Here is a 19,878-nt window from a genome sequence, read left to right as displayed (position 1 = left end):
CTAAGTCACGTGAAAGAATGAGCAACAGAAAAAAATAGAAAGAGGGGAGTGAGTTGCATTGCAACAGATACTCCACTTAAAGGGGTGTTTGAAGAATGTTGAACATGGAAGAAGATGAAGCAGGAAGGAAATGTAAATGTCACAAGAGAAATGTGTTTTTGAAAGAATCTGATGTACCTAGCATAGTTGAAGATACAATGTGTGAACCTTTAGATGAATCAGACAAAGGAGATATGAGAAGGTCAAACTGAGGACAAGGAAAGAGAAAGATGATTATGTTTTAGTATAGTTCTACAGCAAGAACCCAGTTCACTATACTGGTAAAGTGATCAAGAATAATGATGATGATGGTGACTATGAAGAGAAATCTATACAAATGGGAGCCAAAAAAACCAAACCCACATAGCTGATACATCATATGTGCTAGGAAAAAGTGTTGTAATGGTCTTACCAAATCTGTTCACTTGGGAAAAACCAAAGGACAGTGTGAATGCCTAAAATTTGATGTCAATAAACAATTTAAACTTTAATGCATACTGTAAAAAATCTGAAATTTTTTTCAAAGATTCTAAATATTAATTTTGTCTGACATTTAAATTCAGCCTGTACACTGAGGTGACAAAGGTCACGAGATAGCGATATGCACATATACAGGTGCTGGCAATATCATGTACTTGAGGTGTGAAAGGGTAGTGCATTGGCGGAGCTGTCATTTGTGCTTACGTGAAAAGTTGTGATTATGGCCGTATAACGGGAATTAACAGACTTTGAATGTGGAATGGTAGTTGGAGCTAGATGCATGTGACATTCCATTCTAGAGATCATTAGGGAATTCAATATTCTGAGATCCACAGTGTCAAGAGTGTGCCAAGAATACCCAATATCAGGCATTTCCTCTCACCATGGACAACACAGTAACCGACAGCTGTCACTTACAACCAAGAGCAGCAGCATTTGCATAGAGTTGTCAGTGGTAAGATACAAGCAATACTGCAGGAAATAACTGCAGTAATCAATGTGTGCCAATCATACCAAATTTCATGCATTACCTCTTGTCACAGACACTGCAGTGACTTATGGCCTTCACTTAATGACCATGAGCAGCGACATTTGCACGGAGCTGTCAGTGTTAATAGACATGCAACACTGCATAAAATAGCTACATAAGCCAATGTAGGATGCATGACAAACATATCCATTGAGACAGTGTGCAGAAATTTGTTGTTAATGGGCTATGGCAGCAGGCCCCCCATGTAAGTGACTTTGATAACACAGCATGACATCACTTATAGTGCCTCTCCTGGGCTTATGACCATATAGAGTGGACCCTAGATGACTGTAAAACTGTGGCTGGGTTAGATGAGTCTCAATTCCAGTTGGTAATAGCTGATGATAGAGTTCGAATGCGGCACAAACCCCATGAAGTCGTAGACACAAGCTGTCAACAAGGCACTGTACAAGCTGGTGGTGGCTCCCTAATGGTGTGGGCTGTGTTTTCATGGAATGGAATGGGTCCTCTGGTTCTACTGAACTGATCATTGACAGAAAATGGTTATGTTTTGCTACTTGGAGATAATTTGCAGTCATTCATGGGCTTCATGTTTCCAAACAGTGACGGATTTTTGTGGATGACAATGCACCCTGTCACTGGGCCGCAATTGTTTGTGATTGGTTTAAAAAACATTGTGGATGATTTGAGTGAATGATTAGGCCACCCAAATGGCCTGACATGGATCCCATTGAACAGTTATGGGACATAATCGAGAGGTCACTTCATGCACAAAACCAAGCACTGGCAACACTTTTGCTATTATGGATGACTACAGAGACAGCATGGGTCAGTATTTCAACTACTTGTTGAGTCTATGCCACACTGAACAGCTGCACTATGCCAGGCTAAAAGAGGTTGACACAATATTAGGAGGTATCCCATGACTTTTTTTAACCTCAGTGTATCCTGAAGTTGTTGAGTAACACAGGTTAAGCCAACATGAATGCAGTTCTTTGTGCTTGTTACTCTGCACCTTAGTATGTTTTACACTCTGCCCTGCACTGAGGCACTCTGTAAGAATTTGCAGCCTCATATAATGTTCTCAGTAAATACCACTATTTCAAGGCCATACTGTGTCTGTGAGTTTTAAATGATTCTTAAAGGATTCTTAAATAAAGATATATGAAAAGAACAAGGTTTTCACAACAATATATTTTTTTTTAATTTAAGAAAATAACTATTCTGGTAACTGTACTACACCTTTCCCTATTATGTTTTTTTCCCTTCATAGTCCACCTTAACAGAAAACAGGAGAGTTGTGTTTATTGTTAATTGCCTAATGAGTAGAGTACCATGGTGAAATTTGAATAATCTGAAACTTTGTAATCCTACCCATTTGCCGAAAAAACTACCCAAAATACTGTCATTGAAGCTGCTATACTCACAGATCCAGCTGCAGGAAAAGTCTTTCATACTCCATATACCAATGATCACAATCAGTTTACCCATTTATTTGAAGCAACTTCCGTTTCAGATCAAGGTTTCACTTGCAATAACAATAAAGAAGGCTCACAGCCAAAGAGGGGGGTAAGAGGAAATGGATAGAGGGTAGGTGGGGGGAGGAAATGGATATAGAGAGGGGGAAGGAGGAGATGGACAAAGAGGTGGAGAGGAAATGAACATATAGATGCAGATGGAGGCGATAGCCAAAAGGATGGAGGAGGAGGAGGTGGCAAGAGATGAGGGAAGAGGAGATGGACAGAGAGAGGGGGAAATTTGGAAATTTGTGGTAAGGTTCTATGGGACCAAACTGCTGAGGTCGTCGGTCCTTAGGCTTACAGGTTAAACTAACTTAAACTAACTTTTGATAAGGACAACACACACACCCATGCCCAAGGGAGGACTCAAACCTCCAACAGGGAGGGGGGGGGGGGGGGCGCTACCTGAACCATAACAAGGCGCCTCAAACAGCATGGCTACCCCACACAGCAGAGAGAGGGGGAAGAAGATGATGAACACAGAGAAGAGTGAGAAAGAGGTGGTGATAGACAAAGAGATGGGAGAAGGAGACGGAAAGGGAGAGGGGAAGGGAGGAGATGATGATGTATATCCCATTCCCAGACATGTTTAGTAATTGCAAAGCATTGGCAGGATCTCTAGTCCATAAACAAAGCCAAGTTCATCTCAGGTGACTTATATCACTTGCAAGATGCAGTGCTTCTGGGATGCTATTGATATCCAATGTTGGTGTGGATACTAAATATCTCCAATGTGAAACTGGCTTGGTACATAGGACCGAAAGCATCCAGGGTTATGTTGGTGGAAGCAAGGAGAGCTAGAGGGGTGGTAGAACTTCCTACCAACAGACTGAGCTGTGTAGGCTTCGGGCCTTACAACCAAAATGGCCCAGTCAGTGACTGTGGAGGTGGCAGAGGTGGCAGCACACCTGAGGTTGCAGCTTGTTCTGGTTGAGCTTGAGTGAGGGAAGGTTGGAGTGAAGGTAGAGGGTTTGTGACCATTGTTTCCCACACTGTGGGCCACTCCCTCACCCACCAGCAAGCAGGGGCATAGGCTGTTCCCAGGACATGGTCAGATGGCGCCATGTTTAGTGACTCTAGTGTCTCACTCAGGAGTCGATGGTGGCAGTGGGGATAGTGGTGCCAATTGTGGTCATGGCTGGAGCTGGTTGCAGTGATGGTCAGACAGCCATAGCATCAAACAGCTGATGCTCCCTATGGATGATGAGGACCCCTTGTATCCAATCTGGATGCTGGCCGAATGTGCTTGCCCAGATGTTCTTAGTTTGGGTACACCATACATGATGTAGGAGGTCTAACATAGTGCAGTACCAGGGCCCCTGTAACATTTTGGTCAGGCTGATCACCCAGATGGGGGTGGACTGATATGACTTGAGGAAACTGTGCAGGGCTCCTTTGGTTGACAATGTGTATAAGGTCTTCCACACCTGAGTTTGAATGTACAGACCATTCACTCATCTTCTGCATTGGCATCAGAGTGAAATAGGGTACTGCTAAGGTGATCAAAGCCCTTACAGTGAAAGAAGTCCGGTAATTGTGTTGGCATAAATTGTGTCCCATTATCTGACACCAGCATGTATAGCATTCCCTCAATGACGAATATCATCGACAAGGTACAGATAATAGCAGGGGCGGTAGTGGACATCATCGAGGCCACATAAGGAAAGTTTGAGAGAGCCTCCACTGCCAACAGCCACATAGCTCTTTGAAATGGACCAGCAAAATCAACTTGAATTCTCTTCCCATAGATGGTCAGGGCAGATCCATGGTGGGAAACATTGCACAGGGGCTGACTAATTGAGGGAGCGCGTGTGACAGGAGTGGTATGTGTGTTCAATGTTGGCATCAATAATGAGCCAGTAGATGTGGCACTGTGCCAATACATTGTATACATCATCTTTCAGTGTGGGGTTTGCAGAAGCTGGAGGATACAGAGCCGGAGTGAGATCAAAATGATGACCTGGCACTGGGAGTTGGAAGATCCTGGGACAGAGAAAGGTCAAAATGATGACCTGCCACTGAGAGTCCTTTTTGGCCAACATTAAGACACCCCTCATGGCACTGAACCAGTAGCAAAGTGCAGTATAGTTGTGAATGGCTGGGTTCACCTGCCTAGAAACATGCTCCGGCCATCCCTTCTGTAGTGCACATAGAACTTTCCGCAGGATGACACTGCAGTCAAATTGTGTCCAGTCAGTGGAAATTCATCCAAGATTTCTTCGAGCTGTTGGTCCAGAGCAAAACAAACTGTTCCTGGCGATCAAATTCTGTGTTGGGGCCACGAAGAGGGCAGGAGGGAGCATCTACAGTGGATTGTTGGGCATTGGGCTGAAGGTGAATTTCATAATGGTAACCATTTAAGAACAATAACCAATGCTACAGACGCTGTTCCGTCTTTCCCAGAGCCTGGACAATGAATTTTGGTCACTCAGCAGGTGGTGCTTGCTTCCATACAAATACAAATGAAATTTCTTGATCCTGTAGCTGATAGGTAAAGTCTCCTCCTCAATTTGTGAATAGTTGAGCCTCGCATGTATGGCATCAGACACAGCATTACCTTCAGACCATCTGTAAGGCACTGAGAAGCCTGTTGACAGGCGATCAACCACACAAATTTGATGTCATTCTCATGCAGCTGTTTTAAAGGGAGTGCAATTTTTGCCACTTGGGAAATAAACTTGGCTATGAGATTTTTCCCAGGAACAATTTCAGTGTTTAGTTAGTTGGCATATTAGTGACTGTGTCAATGATGTCACAAGTGAATACGATACCCTTGTGACTAAGAATGTGTTCCAGGTATATGATGCTGGATCCGACGAAAATGCACTTTTACAACTGGCAGCATAAGCCATTTTCCTGCAGCTGCTTGAAAAGGGACTCAGGGTTCCTGGGTGTTCCGCATGGATCAACCTTGTAACAATTACCTCATTATCATGTCCAGTTTTGAGTTAGGCATCCTTGCATGTTCCAATTTCAAGTAAACTGCAGCTGATCTTTCCATCTCTTCTTAGGATGCCCAAAATATCTTTTTCCTTGATGTTTATATTTTTCTACTGATTAGGTATTTGTTCATATGACATTCTTTGTGTAAGGCCTTATGCCTACTCACCCAGCAACCAACAACACAGGCAGATTATGTGGGCATGGACCTCACAGGGGACAGCTCTTCAGATGACAGCCATCACACGACAACACAAGAACCGCTAGAGGTCACTAGCTTTGTGGACCTTTTCTTCTCCATAGGTCATATGACTATAAGTAGTACCTGCAGTATTTTGGAGCCTAGGTTGCATTTAGGCCAGCGCCCCAGCTACGATCTAGCAGTTTGCTCTGGGTGTGTTTCCTGCGACAGATGCCAATTGTGAAAGCATCCCCACAACCAGGATCTCACTCTGGAGTCGTCACTATGACGATGTTGCCACCCATATAGACCGTTGACTCCAGAAGGTGCTATCTGTGGAACTACACCATTTGTGGCGTTTGCACCAGAGAGTGTGGCCTACATGCCCATATGGAGAGGGAGGGAGGGAGGGAGAGATAGACACTAGTACTTACTTTCACAACAGCCGGGATTTATGTGAGAGACATCCTCTGGAGCGCTAGGCTGTCTCACAAGGACCTAAAATTCACTGGCACTCAACAAAGGTGATGGCATGATCAAGTCTGCAACAGACAAAGAAGATATTAGCCATCTGATTGCAATGGATAAAAAAAGAAAGCATACATACACACACGGAAAAACAACAGAAAATCATTTCCACATACCTGTTTCGTTAGACATCAATCTGGGCCGCTCGAATGAGCTCCTGTTCTGAAACGCCTCTGTATATAGACGAGCGCTGCCTATTCCAGGAGTGCTTATCGCTGCATATTCAAGTCGATCCCTGAGTGCCCATAGATGCAGGTGAGCCAGAAGCTGTCCGCAGTTAAAGAATGGCTTATACATGCGTCAGATTATGGCAGCACTATCACTCAATCTACACCCACATCCTGCGTTCAGATTTTCACCTCTACTCTGTGGTACATTACCGACGTTATTACACTGCCAGAAAAAAAATAGTACGCCCTTTTAGAGGTTTTCAATTCACTCAAGGTTTTTTGTTGCAACAGCACATATGGAGTACCGTACATGAAATGACTGCATTTACAGACCAATAACACTAGCGGTTCTGAGGTACCAGGTCTCGACCCATGCTGAAACACCTATATTAGTACGTAGTGTAGCCTCCCTGGGCGGCAATGCAGGCGCTGAGTCTGGCATCCAGTTGATCGTACAAATGGCAAATACTCTCCTGTGATACGTTATCCTACGCCTGCTCGACCTGTTCATGTAGTTGTTGGTAGCCGAGTTGCTTGAGTCACTTCTTATCGCATCATATCCGAAACGAGCTCGATTGGAGACAAGTCTGGAGATAGTTCTGCATAGGGAAGTTGCTGCACATCATCCAGAGCACATTGAGTTTCACGGGCAGTTTTTGGGCAAGCATTATCTTGTTGAAACAACACATCACCTTCCTGTTGCAAGAATGGCAAAAGAACAGGTCTAACAACATTCTGAACATACCGAGCGGTGGTTAGCGTCCATTCCAGAAACACCAAAGCTTAACGAACGCTTTAGCTTATCGCAATACAGACCATAAGGCCTGGGTTGGGATCAGTGTGCCTTAGAAGAATGCAGTCTGCAAGAGAGTGCTCCCCAGGTCTACATCATACACGTAAATGACCATCACTTGTGTGCAGGCAGAATCTACTTCCACTGCTGAAGACCACATGCTGTTCCATCTTCCAAGTGATCCACTGACGGCAGCAGCCGAACCATACATGTTGATGCTGTGGCGAGTGTGGAAGACAGGCTAGAGGTGTGCACGCCCGTAGTCCCAGTGCTAATAACCGGATCACAACAGCTCATGTTGATATGTCTAGGCTCATAAGCCCTCTTATCTTTGCTGTGATATCTGTATGATCTGACAATGCTGCCCTTATAGTACGAAGATCCTGGCAGGCGTCTGTGTTGTGTGGACGTGCGGAACCTCATCTACAGGTGTGAAGATGTTCACGTGATGACTGATACCAGCAACGTTGCACAACTGATGCAACACGTCCAACTTGTGTGGAAATTCTCCGAAAGGACCATTCCGCCATTCAGAAGGTCGCAATTTGACCCTTTTCAGAATTGCTCAGTTGACTGTAGAAAGCATGAGTCTGTCTCTGTGGCATTATTACCTGCTTGCTTCATACGTTTACACCACACTGAGTCTTCTGGCTATGAGCATTCCGTATCAAAGATGGCGCTCTGATAACTACCCCACTATGCTGCCTGCTGGTGGATGACGTTGAAACTATTATCAGTACATATACTGTCCCCATGGAGGCACATGCTGCATCAGATCAAAATCAAAGTTCTCTTTCCCTGTGTACTATTTTTTTCTGGCAGTGTATATTAAAGTGCAGGCGTTAGTTATATGATATTTGAGACCATGTTAAGCTGCCCCTCATTTGGTGCCATTGCACAATTACTGGAGGAAAAAATACACTTGGCCAGAAGTGAGGTTATGGAAGTCAGTGGCTGCCGCTGTTGTTTGGCGTTTCCTACCCACACAAATTGGTGACTTCAACGAACAGTGACCCCTTCTTGCTGAGAGCAGCCCGCTATCTCAAAGGCATGTGTCCTAGAGCAATAATGACAGTCACCATCACGAATCTGTTCACTGCTCGCTGCTGCGGCCACTTCCCGTCTTTGCCCATGGTGCCGAGTGCTCGCACACAAGTATGTCTGGGAAGAAAATTCATTTCGCTAAACAGGTATGCGCTCAGTTCACATATTAGACGACTGGCCGCTTACTATAATACAGAGACGCTCGTGTGGGTCACTGGGTGCACGCTGTTGTTGACAGATGCCGCTTCCAGAAACGTACAGAGGACGTTTCAAGAATTATAAGTCCAGTACTCAGCTAACCACGCAGACAGTGTATAATGAATACTTGCCTGAACCCTGTAAGATGAGGAGGAGGCTGTGAGTAAATAAAACAATTTGTATTTTAAAAAAAGACAGTCTCATTGATTAAATACCCAACTTATAAGTATTTGTACATTTTCTGAAGCACAAATATAATCACTTATGTGTCCATCCTTTTTTCCTCAGTCTCCGAAGAGCTGAGCAATTAAGATCTTCAGCGTTTCTTATGGCACAAAATCACACAACTTTTTCACGACGTTTGACATAAACAATGTTGTCTCTATGATCGTACATTCGAAGCGTCATCACCGTTTTCAATACCCATACAGAATTTTCACATGCATTGAATGCAACTTCTTAGAACAGAAATTGTTCACACTCGTTGTGGATGCCGTAACGATGCTCATTCTTTGAGGAGCCACTGCGGACTGCCTGTGGTGCAAAGAAGTACCGACACATTTATACTATTCGTTGCACAGTTCCTGTGAGATGTGAGTAATTAATAATATAGTCGTGCAATAATAACGCGTACGCCACTGTGTTTGGCGGGAAATTGCTTGACGATTCACATTCAATGCGGATGTCTAGAGGACCTGGGCTGATACTTTTGTTTTGCTTCGAGCAGTCAGTCGCAACAATAGGTGCTAATTATTTAAATTTCTGTGGGTTGAGCATTGATCCCAACTCGCCGTCCCCCACAATTTTGGCTGTAATGGCAATAGAGGGCGTGACTGGAGTATCCACTGGTGAGCACAGCATGAGGCTGTAGTAGAACTGCTTAGACGACGAGTAACTCACAACGGTGCTACAGTGCTAGTGGTGTTGATACAAAGTAGAACAATCGCAATGACGACAAAGCAAACATTGTATTATATGTACAACAAGAGTTGCTAAATTTGACATTTCGTCAGAAAGGAACCCAAGGAATTTTGCTGAGTGATGAAGAAGTAGCAGATGGAACATTGGCGTTTCTGCAAGATGAGTCACTGGAATGTGTGGTTTTATGTACGCAGGACTGTGTGGACAACGTACATGAGGAGTACAATGACGACAATATGTGTTTAACAAATTAAAGTGATACTGAAACAGGTGTCCAACCATGTAGTTCATCATTCTTGTCGGACAGATAGCCACAAATCCCGTTTCCAGTGAAACATAGCAAAGGACAATCAATGACCAAGGAGTGGGCACTAAACATAATTACATACATGGGAGATCATCCACAGCATATTAAAAAAGCAATTATGAACTGATTTCGATTTAGATCACAGCAACATCAGTGCGTAGTTCATAAGCAAAACTGCAGATATTCAAGGGAGGACAAGGCATACAAAACTGGTATTTGCACGTTTCAAGGATGCTCGATACAAATTACAGGATATACGTGATAGTGACTTACTATGTTATGGATCAACATCAAATTCAATCAAATTGCGTGTGACATAGATTACGATGATTTCAAGGGAAGCAGTGAATGGTTATATAACTTCAAACAATGCTACAGAATTGGAAGAAGTAAGATATCCAAATTTCAAACAAAGTGTCAACTTGACGATGCACAGCAAACTGCGGAATTGACCTGAAAATCTGTAGATGAGATAAACAAACTTATCCCATTGAGAGTAAAGAATTTCTTTTCAGCGCCGACCAGTTCGGATTTGAAGAGGAAATGCATATGAAAGGTACTCTGAAAATGAGAAGAACTAAGAGAGTTGTATCAAGATCAGCTAATATCAATGTCTTAACACATTCGTACATAATTATGTCAACTTTTAATTTTGATGGTAAATTGGCTGGAAATTCATTTATTGTATTGCGAGAAGTTGAAGGTGCTCTCCCCCTATGATTCTTTCTTGTGTGTGTGATCTTGCAAGGGTAGTAGGGAATATTTACGCCACAGCAAGAAAGAGTGGAAAAATGGATGTGAAAGAGCTTCATTTATGGTATGAGCACTGCTTTTTGCCAATAGCTGCTCAAAATCACTTTCTTTTGCTTGATTCGTCGTTTGCATATAAAAAACATACTACTTTAGAACAAACTATCTCTGCTGATAAGTGTGTGACTTTACTATTCATACCACCTGGAACCACTGGACAAATTCAGCCTCTGGATGTTCGTTTTTTCCATGCCCATAAAATATATTATCGCACAATCTGCAGTGACGCCTTAAAGAATAGACAGTTTCGTGATTAGATCCATGAGAGACTGTTCCACATTCGCTTGCATGCCATCACATTCCACCATTTCTTATCACCCCATTACACCACCGTGATTCTGTATGCATTCTTTAAGAGCGGATACCTAGCTGAACACCCTGCAAGGTTTGTAACTCCCAAGGAGTTCACCTTCGATCTTGATGGTGCAAAACTTTGTGATCACTGTGGGGTGCCATTTTTCATTCGATGCCCATGGTGCAAATTAATGGTTTGTTTTGAACACTTCTTGAATGTCGATGTTGTCCATTTTGTGAAGTGCAAGTCATTCATACCATAGAAGGTTGATCTGTGCACCTCCCAGACAATCATTTTCTGTCGCCCTCCTGATGCACATGGTGAGTCATTGGCAGCTAATATTTTTCCTGTCATAATTATTAACACAACACTTTTGAATGAGCCTTACTAAATACTGAACTTGCGACCTTTTACTCAAGAGATTCCTTGTTAATCACATTCCCTCGTCTGTCTATCTGCAGGCGCAGTATAATGAAATGTGGCGATTTTAGTTTTACAGTCATCTTAATTGTCTGGCTATGTTTTGAAATCTTAGGTAGAGCTGGATACTCATAGATTTCTCATGAACAGAAACTTAGTGGTAGTTGAACTTCAGCGTTCAGCACAGGTAAGAGCTTCAGGTTCTGATACAGAAATGTGTGTTACTTTCTGCTTTAAATTATCCAAAACAATTTTATTTCCTGCTGCTTGTGATTCGTAAATGTACACATTATTATCTGTTGCACTTAGAATGAGAATTAGTTCCTGTTTAACGTCAAAATAGCCCTCTCATTGTGCTCAAAGAACACCATAAGCATTTTGAGAGGGATGCACATACCAGCACGGTTACTTATCGTTTTGTCAATGAACCAACCTTCATTTTGTAAAACATTCAGGTCCACATTTGGTGCAGATACGTACGTTTTGAGAGTTGGGATTTCAATGTCCCTTCTTTGGTCGACCTCGATGCCATTACGTTAGTATCGTATCTCTTAAACAGGAAGACCTTTCAAGAATATGACACTGCTGCTGGGAATTGTTAATTCATCTTGATGCTGAATCAGTATTCGAATCTCATCATTATTATTGAATATCGGCTATGCAAATGGTTTGTGAGATACGTGTTCCTGACATCTGATTCGTTCGTCATACTGAACTGATGCTGTTATTTCCAGAGACGCCATTATGAGGCTTCAGTCCAGTTGAGTTAAGGAACTCATCATTCTGATGTGTATTCGCCTTGTCCTTCCACTTCAGAGTCATATACCGACTTATATGTGAGGTGGTTTTACAACATAATCCCCTGGTAGAACTGTTCGAAATGAAGACGTACTACGGTCTCCCGTCCTGTAAATGAGTTCAACCCGAGATTGTCTAATGTCGGAACAGCCACTGGGAGACGTACTGGGCTCTAGGAACATCAAGGAGTTTGTGTCTCGCTCCCACTGTTGGAAAGAACCCATAGAGTGTATTATTAATCGGTCATTGGTGTATGAATTCGTAGCAGTATTACACTCAACACGAATAGTACTAACAGGAAAAATATCCACAGGTAGGTACAACTCGTAAAGTCTCTCAGTATTACTAGCAAAAACTTGACTCCTCGAGAAACCAACTACTGATCCTATTGAACCTTCCTGCCTAAAGTCTATAGTATGTTTCGTCGTTTTTATGTCTGCTTTAAACGTATTAACATTTGCACGTAAGCCTGTTACAGATAATTTTATAACTGCATTTACATTGTCAGTGTCATACGATCCAGGAGGAATCTCTACAACCTTGGCCCCTCCAAGGTGAAGTTTAATGTTCGTTTCAGTGATGTTTGGAATGCTGTTATAGGTTTCCAAACCGACCAGTGCAATACTCCACTCTCGCTTGCTTAGCTCTACTGTGGGGAAGTAATTTGCACTTAATACAGACGAACGCTTTTTTAGAATCAGAGTGTACAAAATGGCTTATGAAGCTTGAATGTCGAGGTGACGTGCATGTTGCTTGCTTTTTTAGCTTTCATCAGGAGAAACATTAGACAGAAGTGACCACAGAGGTATGAACCAAAGTTTTGGTAGCATCAAAAATAGTAGAAAATACGACCGTTGTAGAAGTATCAGTACAATTTTGTGGCGGTCGTAAATCCCCATACAATTCAAAATAAAGCACATTGTTATGTTTTCTCTTAAGATTTGCAACCCAGTGCGTTGTACGTCTTCCTGCGACGTCTAAATTTACGATACCACACTACTTGTATTTTCAAGTCCTCTTCGGGAAAGTATTCTGCATAAATACGCCACCGAATCTTGGTATTTTGAGTTTCTTGACGAGTTTAAGCCGATCAGTATTGGTAAGTGGTCTGTTAGGTAGAATAGTTAGAGGATTTTTTTTAAAAATACACAGTCTAAGCCCTTACTTATATGGTTTCAAACATACCTGTAGTCCTTTACTAATAACGATGGCCTCCATCCCCCTGTTATGCCTTTTAGATTCCTCCAGCTGCTCCCATGCGTTTTGTGCATTCTTCACTGTTCGGGCTATGGCGGCAACGCTAGCCACAATTTACCCAACTGTTGAGAGCCCCACTAACGATGGGATTAGGAATGAGTTAATTCGACCAGAAGTGTTTGGAATCGGCAGGATCCTGGGCATTAATAGCCCGAACAGTGAAGAATGCACAAAACGCATAGGAGCAGCTGGAGGAATCTAAAAGGCATAACAGGGTGATGGTGGCCATCTTCTTATTCCTTTCTACTTCTTCTTGATGATTCTTTTTTCCCGCTATCACAGCTGATTGGAAGCAATTTTTTAAACATGCAGTTGGTTTCTTCTTCTTCAGTGTGCGACGAGCCGCGGTCATTATTTGTTTGAAATTTATTCCTGAACCCAATATAATATTGGTATACATTTCTTTATCGACTTCAGTTGCCACAAGACCTTGTCCTAGGCCTATATCCCTTATTTGACCTATTTGCTTCGCTTTATTAGTTAAAATTTGGTCTACTGTGCGATGTTCCGCCAAACCTTGATTTGCAGCATATGCTAAGTTATGCACCTTGCAGGCTTCGTCAAGTAGATAAATCCCCTTAAGACCATAAGCTAGTCGCTTTTTCACTTTCGTTCCAGGTCCGCAGAAACGGTAACCAGGAAGATGAAGCTCAACTGGGAGTTTAGCGAGAATGCCACCACCAACTATGCTGAAGATTAAAACTGTGTGCCCGACCGAGACACGAACTCGGGACCTTTGCCTTTCGAGGGCAAGTGCTCTACCATCTGAGCTACCGAAGAACGACTCACGCCCGGTCCTCACAGCTTTACTTCGGCCAGTATCTCGAGTCTCGATCGGGCACACAGTTTCAATCTGCCAGGAAGTTTCATATCAGCGCACACTCCGCTGCAGAGTGAAAATGTCATTCTGGAAACATCCCCCAGGCTGTGGCTAAGCCATGTCTCCGCAATATCCTTTCTTTCAGGAGTGCTACTTCTGCAAGTTTCAAAGGAGAGCTTCTGTAAAGTTTGGAAGGTAGGAGACGAGATACTGGCAGAAGTAAAGCTGTGAGGAGCGGGCATGAGTCGTGCTTCGGTAGCTCAGATGGTAGAGCACTTGACCACGAAAGGCAAAGGTCCCGAGTTCGAGTCTCGGTCGGGCACACAGTTTTAATCTGCCAGGAAGTTTCATATCAGCGCACACTCCGCTGCAGAATGAAAATCTCATTCTGGCTGTGCTGAAGAGCTTCCTAGCACTCGTGGTATGCTACTGGGCTGCCTGAGGTTTGCCGGCCCTGTTATACAGCAAATCGCGAGCGTCCATCCAGCTGTTTTGTAATTCTGAAAAGCCGAGCCATTACACTAACGCTCTGTTCCCGCGACGTCTTAAGATGCAATGTACGAGAAACACGAAACTTTTCTGCAATTGTTAGTGTAAAAACTTCCTGGAATTTCTTCATCATCGCTGTCCTTTAAAATGTATGTTCTCGGGTTTGTCCTCTATGCTTTGCAAACTGTAAATACCTTCGTTGACCAGTTAGGCACGTAGGACTTCTCAAATGCAGTTTTGCATTTCGAAATACGCACCGAATCACTTGCTTTGAATTTCTGCTTGCATAGATCCATCATCTCAATACGATTGTATGCAGTATTTAGAAGGCTCTTGTCATGTAGACTAATGACCACAGCAGTTGAGTCCCATAGTGCTCAGAGCCATTGGAACCATTTTTTTCTTGTCATGTATATCGATAGATCTCTTTGTAATCTTGCTATGTTCTGTTCGACTATACTCTCCAATAATTTGTGGGAGAATGTCTATCCATATGTATGAGGCACCAAGATTAAACTGCATCCTCTTACGTTTCTTAATGCTTCTGTTCAGATGCTCCATAACACTCGCTTTCATGTGGGAGGATGTTGACTGGTGGTTTATCCCATATAACTACATTGCCGATTTGAAATCCTTACTGTAAAATTCACCTCATGCTCGGTGTGTAGGTTCTCAGGACAACGATTCGTACTAGTTTGAAACAATTGTTCAAACGCCTGCACCACGTCCCTTCCAGTTCTTGCCTTCACAGGAAAAGTCCAGGCGAATTTGGAATATGTTTCTACGATCCTTAAGATATAGTTGAAGCCTTAATTGTATCGCAAGTATTTTCTCATATTCATGAGATCGTCCTGCCATAAATCATTCAAGCCATGTATTACCATCTACGTTCGTAGAATCTGTGGGCGGGCCTGTGAAGTTCACAGACCACTGTCTCCAATGTTACAGAATAATATGTCTTCCTCAAGGCTCTGCAATCACTGATATTATTTCATTCATGTGTGTTGTATTCCCTGCTGCTGCTGATGCCATTAGTAGTGTTAGTTGTCTATGATTTTGTTAGGTTCATCGTAAAATATATAGGCCTACTCCAGAAATAGTGTGTTCAGCTTTTTATTTTAGTAGTAAGAGGCCATCCTGAGTGCACTCAGGAGCTTTTTTGTAAGCCTACTTTTTGTGAGCAGAGAAATGATTAATTTTAAGCATAATATGTTTCATTTTTATTTTATTATATTTTTTATTTTATCTTTTTATTTATTTTATTTTATTTATTTTATTATTTCTAATAAATCCAACAGGTTGGATGTTCTTCCTCTGGAATTCCATATAAAAAGAATAAAATATCATTAGTAATCAATATATTTTTCTTTTCAAATAAAGTGAGGTAAAAATTTTAAAGGAATTCGTATTAAAATTCTAGGTCATGAACTTCATTTTCATTACTCTTAATTTTCTTCATTTCTCTGCATATAAGTTTAATATTTCCATCTTCAAAATACCAAAGATCCCAACCAGTAATTAACTTACAATATCTGTTAGGCAAAATAATTTTAAGATCGTTATTAAGCTCCATACAAATTTTTACACCATCTTTAGTATTCAGATACTCACACCCAGAAATGTTACATAAAACATTTACTTCTAGCTCTCTAATTTTTTAAAAACAAATTAGAATTGCTTGCATTATTGAGCTTCTTCAGTATGGAGCAAAAATTTTTATTAATAAAATTTAGATTTAGTTTAATATAACAAATCTGCATCCATATCAAAGAAACCCAAAGGGCTTTTCCTTGATGTTTCTTGCCTGCTTCTTATTTTCGCACTCCAGGTTTTTTCTGGTGTTTCTGTTGTTTCACTTTTTTTCTTTGACGCTGTTACTGTCCCATCTTCTTTTGCTGATAGATCAAGGAGGTGCCAGATTAGCTACCAGATGTTCTCAAAGAATGCAAGACAGCAGATGATTTACTGATGGCTGGTGAAACCAGTAGCTAATCCACCAGCTATGCCCCTATGGCCTATCAAAAACCGTTTACAAATCGTATATAGAGTTGGTATTCTGAGTGACAATGTTGATTTGTGAACACAAAATGAGACATCTGTTAGCAATTTCCTGAACGAGCACTGTGTGAGAAGTTTATCTTTTGTGGATGAGAGACAGAGAAAGTTGCAGTGCTGATAGCTAGAGGTAGTTTGTAGCACTAAATCAGTCACACACACTTTCCAAATCTACCTACCGAGTCAGCTCTCTCAGGCAGGCGAGACCTATATATTGCAGCACTGCTTCTGAGCTCTAAAATAGATTGATTTTTGTTTATTCCTCATCCAAATATTAACCAACTTTAAAAATTCAAAAAGCTACCACAATCTAGGTGAAAAGGGCTGTCTAGAGAAATAATAATAAATAGAATCGGATGTCATCTTCTAATTGATGTAGAAAATTTTTCCTTTATCTTTTTTAAATGTTCTGCAAAGGAAATGTAGCAACTCTAAGATTTTTTATCCATTTTATATACACACATCAAAAAAAGTTTTGCATCACCGTGGTTCCCAGAACTTCTGAAGATAGACGTTGACTGTGGATACTGTATAACAGACACAGTCCCTTTAACTGTTCAGAGATGTCACTAAACCTGCCCAAAGATGTCAACTAACATGCATGAGCAGCGCCTATTAGACAGAGAGGGTCCGACAGCCAATCAATTCCAGTCATTCCACCATGAAGGAGGTACAAAACTCATGTTTTCTTTTGTTCAACCGTGAGTAGACGGTCAATACCATGATTAGATCTCGTCAGCATTATTATTTTGTGCCAGGAAGGGCTCTCAAGAAGGGAAGTGTCCAGGCATCTCGGAGTGTACCAAACCGACGTTGTTCGGACGTGGAGGAGATACAGAGAGCCAGAAACTGTCAACAACATGCCTCACTCAGGCCGCCGAAGGGCTACTACTGCAGTGGATAACCGCTATCTACGGATTATGGCTCCGAGGAACCCTGACAGCAACGACACCATGTTGAATAATTATTTTCGAGCAGCCATAGGACGTCGTGTTACGACTCAAACTGTGCACAATAGGCTGCATGATGCGCAATTTCACTCCCGACGTCCATGGCGTGGTCCATCTCTGCAACCACGGCACCAAGCAGTGCGGTGCAGATGGACCTAACAACATGCAGAATGGACTGTTCAGGACTGGAATCATGTTCTCTTCACCGATGAGTGTCGCATATGCCTGCAACCAGACAGTCGTTGGAGAAGTGTTTGGAGGCAACCCAGCCGGCTGAACGCCTTAGACACACTGTCCAGCGAATGCAGCAAGGTGGAGGTTCCCTGATGTTTTGGGGTGGCGTTATGTGGGACCTAATTACGCCGCTGGTGGTCATGTAAGGCGCCGTAATGGCTGAACGATACGTGAATGCCATCCTCTGACCGATAGTGCAACTCTATTGGCAGCATATTGGTTAGGCATTCGTATTCATGGACGACAATTCGCGACCCCATCATGCACATTTTGTGAATAACTTCCTTCAGGATAACGACATCGCTCGACTAGAGTGGCCAACATGTTCTCCAGACATGAACCCTATCGAACATGCCTGAGATATAGTGGAAAGGGCTGTTTATGGACGACGTGATACACCAACCATTGTGACGGATCTATGCCAAATCGCCATTGAGGAGTGGTACAATCTGGACCAGCAGCGTCTTGATGATTTTGTGGATAGTACGCAACAACGAACACAGGTACGCATCAATGAAAAGGGCAGGCCACTGGGTGTAATAGGTATCAGTGTGTACAAAAATGTGGAACACCACCTCTGAAAGTCTCGCTGTTTGGTGGTACAACATGCAATGTGTGGTTTTTATGAGAAAAATCCCAATTTTCTCTACAGGTTCGGGAAATCTCAAAACTGAGGTGATGCAAAACTTTTTTTGATGTGTGTAATTAAAAATTTGTACTCAAAATCGTATGCTGATCATCATATGTCAAATGTCTTTCACTATGAATGTGACACTCCGTTTCATTGTCGTTTTCTGTGTGGGCAATACATTCTTCATACATTTTTGACAAAGATGGAATAATTTGTTATGGAACTGTATGGACTGATGTTAACACCATATTTCACTCATGTAACGCGCATAAAATCTCCGAAAATATCCCACTCCTTCAGGTAATTGCTTGGCGGATTTAGATTCCATGCTTTTTGAGGAAAAAGTTCATTTCTTCCATTCTTTACATAGGTATCCTGTTGTTTGATGTGATCAAACAATCCTCTGATTAGTTTTTCGGTTAGTAGAATCATAACAAAAATAAAATAAGACTTATAAAATTCTGCAGAATTATATTAATTGGTGATATATAGCTCAAAATTTCTCGTTCCTTCAGTCCAGCAGTATTTATGGCTTGTGGTAAAAAGAAAGATATGGAAATAATCAGTTTTTTTAGTCTTTCTTGTTCTGCCTCGATTGAAAATTCTTGTTCATATGTAATCACAGAAACACAGATTTCCATTGATTCAACAACAATTCTGCCTTCCTTAGGAAGTGTAGTCATATATTCAACACCAGCTGCTTTATTATCAGCCTATTTAAGAATGGCATCGTTTGCACTCCAAGTAAAACTTATAGTAATATCCCCTTCCCAATTCATTTTCTTAAGTAAATAGAAAATGGGGCTATCACAAATATTTTGTATGCAAGCCCATTTTCTATTTACAGTCATATGAATTTCACATCAGTTTCAAGCACACAGCTTTAATATAGACGAAAATAACATAAAAAATATGTTTATAACCAAAAATAAATAAAAACGTATTAAAATATATTTTTACCGAATTTAAAAATCAATAAAAATCAGAAAAATCATATATATAAACTGAATATGTAAATGATTGATTATCAGTTAGCTATAAACTTTTATCTGGAACAAAAAAACTGCATATAGGAAAATTTAAAAATTTTTAAAACAAATTATTATAATATAAACAAATTTTTTATTTTAATAATTACATTCATCTTTATGTATAGTACTTTCATTTTGTTATCGATCAATACTCAAAAAATCTAAAGACTGAAAACTTACAGAATTGTATTTTGAATATCATTAGTTAAAATATTTTCTCTATAAAAATTGTGTAGGCTAATATATCATTAGGAATTTTATCACTAAAGTGGGACATAATTGTTTTTATGCTGTCATAATATTTGTAATTCAAGTCATATTTAAATAGGATAATTTAATGAAGTCATATGGATTTATAACAATATCTCTTTGTAATTATGTTACTCGTTTAAAATAATGAAATGAATTCCAAATTTTTAACACATCCTTTGGGAGATCTAAATTCCACATTCCTCTAGGACAAATTTCAGTTATACC

This window comes from Schistocerca gregaria, chromosome X (genome assembly GCF_023897955.1).
Source record: "Schistocerca gregaria isolate iqSchGreg1 chromosome X, iqSchGreg1.2, whole genome shotgun sequence".
NCBI lineage: Eukaryota > Metazoa > Arthropoda > Insecta > Orthoptera > Acrididae > Schistocerca > Schistocerca gregaria.
This window is presented reverse-complemented; position numbering follows the sequence as displayed.